The 6,906-nt window shown below is 42.6% G+C and overlaps 1 long non-coding RNA gene across 1 annotated transcript; it reads right to left on the bottom strand.

The window, feature by feature from the left end:
- Positions 1-1,393: 1,393 nt before the first annotated feature.
- Positions 1,394-4,251, bottom strand: LOC129696136 (uncharacterized). The gene is made up of 2 exons (XR_008723279.1): positions 4,034-4,251; positions 1,394-2,956 (listed from the first exon to the last, which is right to left on the bottom strand). It is a non-coding gene; the product is annotated as an uncharacterized LOC129696136 (long non-coding RNA).
- Between the last annotated feature and the right edge of the window lie 2,655 nt (positions 4,252-6,906).

The following is a 6,906-nucleotide window of genomic DNA, read 5'->3' as shown; positions in this document are numbered from 1 at the left end:
TTTGATTTAAATCATCACTATTAATTTATTTGTCTTGTAAGATGATATACATAAACCATAAAGGCAATTATATATATAATTATATAGTAATAATAAATATATGCATATATATATATTTATACACACACATATATACACACACATACACAAATGCACATACATATTGATACATTTATATGCATACATATATACACATACTATATAAACATATATATATATACACATGCGTATATACACACATATACATGCATATATACACATACATGCATATATACACATACATATATATTTATATATATTATCATTTTCCAACGATCAATAGATTTACGATCAGCTCCTGTGGATTGGAGGATAGCTAATGCTATCCCACTTTTCAAGAAAGGAGCGTGAGAGAAAACGGAAAATTACAGACCAGTTAGCCCGACTTTGGTGGTGTGAAAGATGCTGGAGTCAATTATTAAAGATGCAATAATGAGGCATTTGGATAGCAGTAAAAGGATCTGTCCAAGTCAACATGGATTTATGAAAGGAAAATCATGTTTGACTAATCTTCTGGATTTTTTTGCCACAAGGCTTGGTGTTGGGGCTGCAACTGTTTACCATATATATTAATGATTTTGAAAAGGGAATTAGGAGCAAAACTAATGCATACATACCTACATATGTACCCATGCGCTGCTGTGACCCGAGCCCCGGAGATTCGGAGGCTCCAACCGCAGGCCTGGCAGACAGTAATATCGGAGCCTGCGGGTCCCTGCTGGGAGACCGCTTTTCGGGGCTTCCGCAACGGCAAATTATTCCGCCCGAGTAGCGGGGGTCGAGGATGACCTGGAGCGGGGCCTTACATCATCGCCCGGCGTGGCTTAAATGGCTGCGGCACTTTTCTAGCGCACGCCGGGGGCTCCAACAACCTCTATGAGGTTCAAGTGACAAATAAATTGTATTGTGTATTGTGTATATTTAAATTAATCTGGCAAGTTGGTCAAATAACATGGGCACCTTCTTGCTTTTTTTGCGACATGGATTTTTTAAATGTGAATGTCTCATATCAACACATTTGTGGGTCAACAGTATTTTGTATCAACCCCCACAATTTCAAATAATTCTCAATTGAACTTCTTAAACAGGAAAACAATTTTTATTTACATCATTTTGTGTGGCTGTCAAGGTAGCTGTGTAGACTGTAATTATGAGACTGCCGGGCAGTATCACTGTGAATGGTGGTGGCTGTGTGTTTTAATGCAAGTGTGAAAAGGAGAGTAAATTTTAAAGAGACAATGTGAGAACCATCAGGGTTTCATCCAGGAACCAATTTAAAGGCAAGTTTCCATCAATTACAGTATTTTAATTGAAAATCTTACTCTTAATATTCTTCCTAATTAGGTTTTTTGTGTTCCCTCTTGAACCTTGTGTCTCCCAGAGCCTCTGGGGAGGTTCTGGAGATACAATAACCCAATTTTGAGGCAAATAACCATCTTTAAAACTGCCTTTAATTCTACATTCTCCGAGGATGCTGGATGCCGCGACAATCTCTTGCAACATGTACAGAAAGGCAGTCAGCTGCAAAAAGATCAAAGAGAGGAAAGAGTATGGAAGGGAAAGGCTTTTCAGAATCATAATCAGATTTTATTTTCCAAGTATGTCTTGCAATATACGAGGAATTTCATTGGCCAGGTCAGTCATACAATTAAAAGCAACAGCACTCAAAAACACATTTTAATACGGACATTCACCAAAGTGACTCCTACACATTCCTCACTGTGATGGAAGGCGAAATAAAGTTCAAGTCCCTTCCTTTTGTTCTTCCTCGGTCGGGGGCCTCAAGCCCCCCGTTCAAACTCCGTTCAATGGTGAACTCCTCTTGGTCTCCAGGCCTATAGTGCTGCACAAATCACTGCACCACATGCATCTATTTATTCATTTTTCACATGGTTCATATGCAGCTGGATATTAACTTGCTGACATGGAAAGAGATGCAGTGAGCATTCAATAGTTCAGACTTCTGTGCGAATTAAGGGACTGCTTGATGGGCTGAGGGTAATCGAGATTGGCTGATTGTCATTCTTTTGCAAGAACTGATGGAAGTTCTTATGGAAAAGCTGATGAATTGACTACGGGATGAGCTGGTGGGCTCGAGGATTGCTGGATGAGTGTTTTAGAAATATAGAAAATAGGTGCAGGAGGAGGCCATTTGGCACTTTGACCCAACACCGCCATTCATTGTGATCATGGCTGATCAGCCCCAATCGATAACCCATGCCTGCCTTCTCCCCATACCCCTTGATTCCACTAGCCCCTAGAGGTCTATCTAACTCTCTCTTAAATCCACCCAGTGATTTGGCCTCCACTGCCCTCTGTGGCAGGGAATTCCACAAATTCACAACTCTCTGGGTGAAAAAGTTTTTTCTCACCTCAGTCTTAAATGGCCTCCCCTTTGTTCTAAGACTGTGGCCCCTGGTTCTGGACTCGCCCAACATTGGGAACATTTTTCCTGTATCTAGCTTGTTCAGTCCTTTTATTCATTTAGATGTTTCTATAAGATCCCCTTGCATCTAACAAGAGTGTTTTATTGTCATGTAGAACAATTTTCCTGCATCTAGCTTGTCCCAGATAGAACAATTAAATTCTTACTTTCAGCAGCACAACAGAATCTGTAAACATAGTACACTGTAAACAATATGATAAGATCCCCCCTCATCCTTCTAAACTCCAGTGAATACAAGCCTAGTCTTTTAAATCTTTCCTCATGACAGTTCTGTTAGGTTATTTGATGGTTAGGACAGGTTTAGAGGGGTATGGGCCAAATGCAGGCATGTATCGCCATTTGCATTAGTTTTGTGCAGTTAACAAATCACAATTTCACACAATGTACATAAGACGGCAGTTATTTGACAAATACTCTGCAGTTCGGTGCAGGAGATCTTGTCGATGAGTATTCTGGACCCACTGTTGACATCTGAAATTACAGGAGATATCATTTAGGATTAACTAATAAGAAGAAAGATGATCATAACTACATGCCTGAACAATGGATGATATATCACTTAAATGCAATTGTTTTCAGTTGTGTGGAGATCTGTATGTTGAAGATGTATTTTGCCTCTAATATGTCAATTTACCTTAAATGTAGAAGAGCTTATTAAAATCTTCTTACAAAGACCATTAAGTATTTTCTTTCTATCCTCTTTTGGACCCAAGGCATAGCAGAGCTGCCAACTCTCACGAAGAGGTAAGGGAGGGAGAGAGGGAAGGGAGGCAGATCGAGAGAAGAGAGGGAGAGAGAGAGATCGAGAGAAAAGAGGGGAGAGAGAGATCGAAAGAGAGGGGAGACAGAAGAGAGGGAGAAGGGGGAGAGGGAGATGGGGAGAGGGAGATGGGGAGAGGGAGATGGGGAGAGGGAGAAGAGGGAGAAGGGGAAAAGGGGGGAGAGGGAGAAGGGGGGAGAGGGAGAAGGGGGGAGAGGGAGAAGGGGGACAGGGAGATGGGGGAGAGGGAGAAGGGGGAGAGGGAGTGGAACGATAGCACATTATAACGCACAGCCGTCCCATTCCGACCAAAGATTATAGATTGCTCTCGTATCTTTGATTGCGGTCGCCGCCGCCTAACCCCCCGACCCACCATTGCACCCAAAGATGATAGAGCAGAGTTGTATAATATTTGAATGGGCGGGCTTGTGATCACGGCGGGCTTGTGATCTTTGCTTGTGATGTCTCGGCAATTCGAGGGATATAATAGGTAACAGCCGCCGCATTCTCGGACACGAATCTGAGCTCGAAAAATCCCGTGGCCACTGGGCCTAATGTGTCCGCGGGCCATATTTTGGAAATAAATCCCTTACAAGAACAAAACCTAAAATGTACAGAAGTGTTAAAACTGTCTTTATTATTATGGTAAGTAAAGATCTATTAAACATAAGTCTAATAACTTTATAATGTACCGACAAACCCATTTCCCAATGGCTGTTGATGGGAGAACAGAAAATAACATTTTCACGACAGAATATCGACTGAAAATTATAATAATATATTCTTACCTTTCTTTTTTATTGGGGAACCTAAAGAATGACAGCTCTGGTCGTTTAGATTTACGATTAGAACAGTTGATAGCGGAGCAGTGAGATGTAGATTTAGCTGAGGACGCCATTACAGCCCAATAAATGCTTAACAATATGGCGTCGACGGTCACACACGTCATACTACGCGTTTTTCGAGGAGTGGTCTATCTTGTCCCTCTACGATCTTTGGCTGTGAGCACTGGCTCACCCCAAGGCTGTGTCCTAAGCCCCCTTCTGTTTAGTCTGCTGACACACGACTGTACTGCCAGACTCGATAACAACTTCATCAACAAGTTCGCTGATGACACAACAGTGGTGGGTCTCATCAGTGACAATGATGAATCGGCGTACAGGATGGAGGTGGAGCTGCTCACAGGTTGGTGCAAATCCCACAACCTCATTCTTAATGTGGGAAAAACTAAGGAGATGGTGGTTGACTTCAGGAGGGCGGGGAAACAACACCGTACACCTCTGCACATCGACGGAGCTGATGTGGAAAGGGTCAGCAGCATGAAGTTCCTAGGACTACATCTGTCTGATGACCTGACGTCCATGGCCAACACCACAGCTCTGGTCAAAAGAGCCCAGCAGCGACTTCACCCTCTCCGAAGACTACGTAAAGCAGGCCTCCCCACTACACACCTACGGACGTTTTATAGGGGGACTGTCGAGAGCACACTGACCTACGGCATCACTTCCTGGTTCGGGAGCTGCAAGGCGTACGAACGGCACCAACTAGACAGGATAGTGAAGACCGCCAGCAGGATTATTGGTGCTCCACTCCCCTTCCTGCTGGACATATACAGGAAGAGATGTATCAGCAGAGCCATCTCCATCATCAAAGACCCTTACCACCCATCGCATAACATTTTCTCCATCCTGCCATCTGGGAAGAGGTACAGGAGCATTAGCTGCAAAACCAGCAGGATGCTCCTCAGCTTCTTCCCACAGGCTATAAGACTGCTAAATGGACTTTGCCCCCTGCCAAGTATCGCGCACAAACCCCCACACTGCAGCAGAGCCACTGTTGTGCCGCTGCCGGTCGGAACGCCTGTTGAATGTTTAGTAGAGTGTTAAATTTGTTCATGATACATGTATTTTTTTTTTTTTAATTTCTATTTATTTTTCATGCACACTGAATGGACACTGGTTGAGCAACGATTTTTTGTTTCCTCTGGGTATGCGAATACTCAGAAAATTACAATAAAGATATACAATACAATACAAACAGTGAGTAAGGTGGTGAAAAAATCCTAGTGATATGGGTAGCGTTTTTGCGCAAATTTAATTACAATGCAGACCGGAAGTAGTCAAGATGAGAGCTTTAGTACTAGTATATACCATAATCAAATTTTGGAAACTGAAGATAAGCATATCTTACAATATAACCTGGTATTTTAGACTTCTAGCATAAGTGACTGAGGATGAATTTCGACCTCAGTGTCTTTTGAATACTGAGCTATACGGTCTGAGCTATAGGGAGAGGTTGAGCAGGCTGGGACTCTATTCCTTGGAGTGCAGGAGGATGAGGGATGATCTCATGGAGGTGTAAAAAATCATGAGAGGGTGCAAAGAGTCTCTTGCCCAGAGTGGGGGGGAATCGTGAACCAGAGACCACAGGTTTAAGGTAAAAGGAGAAAGATTTTACAGTTCGAGTTTCCATTTTGTTTATTGTCACGTGTACCGAGGTACAATGAAATGTTTTTGTTGCATGCTAACCAGTCAGCAGAAAAAAAATACATGATCGCAGGTAGACACAAAATGCTGGAGTAACTCAGTGGGACGGGCAGCATCTCTTGAGAGAAGGAATGGGTGATGTTTCTGGTCGATACCCTTCTTCAGACTGATATGGCCCCAATTGTCACCCATTCCTTCTCTCCACTGCCTACCTCGCTGAGTTACTCCAGCATTTTGTTTCTACCTTCGATTTAAACTAGCATCTGCAGTTCTTTATTACACAAAGCCTGATCGCAATCGATTCATTTGCAGTGTATAGATACATTTAGTGCAAGGTAAAGCCAGAAAAGTCCAATCAAGGATAGTCCGACGGTCATCAATGAAGTAGATAGTAGTGTCGCACTGCTCTTTATAGGAATCTGAGGGGTAACTTTTTCATGCAAAGGGTGGCGTGTGTATGAACAAGAGAAGGCATGGACTATTGCAACATTTAAGAATCAATTAGACAGGTACATGGATAGGACAGGTTTAGAGGGATATGGGCCAAATGCAGGCAGGTGGGACTAGTGTAGATGGGACATGTTAGGCGGTGTGGGAAAGTTGGGCCGAGAGGTCTATTTACAGACTGTATGAATCTATGACTCTATGAATAAGTTGATACAAAAATACCTCAGGACTATATTAGAGTGAATACATTTCTGCAAACTCCGCTCAAAGTTTATTTCCTCAACCAAGGTGACTGGAAAAGATTGTGTTATCATTTATCATCATACTGCCTGTGGGACTCCTATGCACAAATTGACTGCTGTGTTACTTCTATTACATAGATGACTGCAATATATTTATTGACACAAGATGAGAAAAGTGTTGCATTAATGCTTTGATTCTTGAAAAAAAAAGTGGAGCAGTTGATGTGCGTTCATTTTTGGTACAAATTGATTCTCAGAAAATGTATCGAATTATTCAAGAGAGGACAGATATTGCAACGCACAATAGTTTAGTTTAGTTTGGAGATGCAGCAAGGAAACAGGCCCTTCGGCCCACCGAGGCTGTGCCGACCATCGATCCCCGCACAGTAACACAGTCCCAACACACACTAAGGACAATGTGCATTTATACCAAGCCAATTAACCTACAAATCTGTATGTCTTTGGAGCGTGGGAGGACAGTAAGCG

Source organism: Leucoraja erinacea, chromosome 4, assembly GCF_028641065.1.
Source record: "Leucoraja erinacea ecotype New England chromosome 4, Leri_hhj_1, whole genome shotgun sequence".
Taxonomy (NCBI): domain Eukaryota; kingdom Metazoa; phylum Chordata; class Chondrichthyes; order Rajiformes; family Rajidae; genus Leucoraja; species Leucoraja erinaceus.
This window is presented reverse-complemented; position numbering and strand designations above follow the sequence as displayed.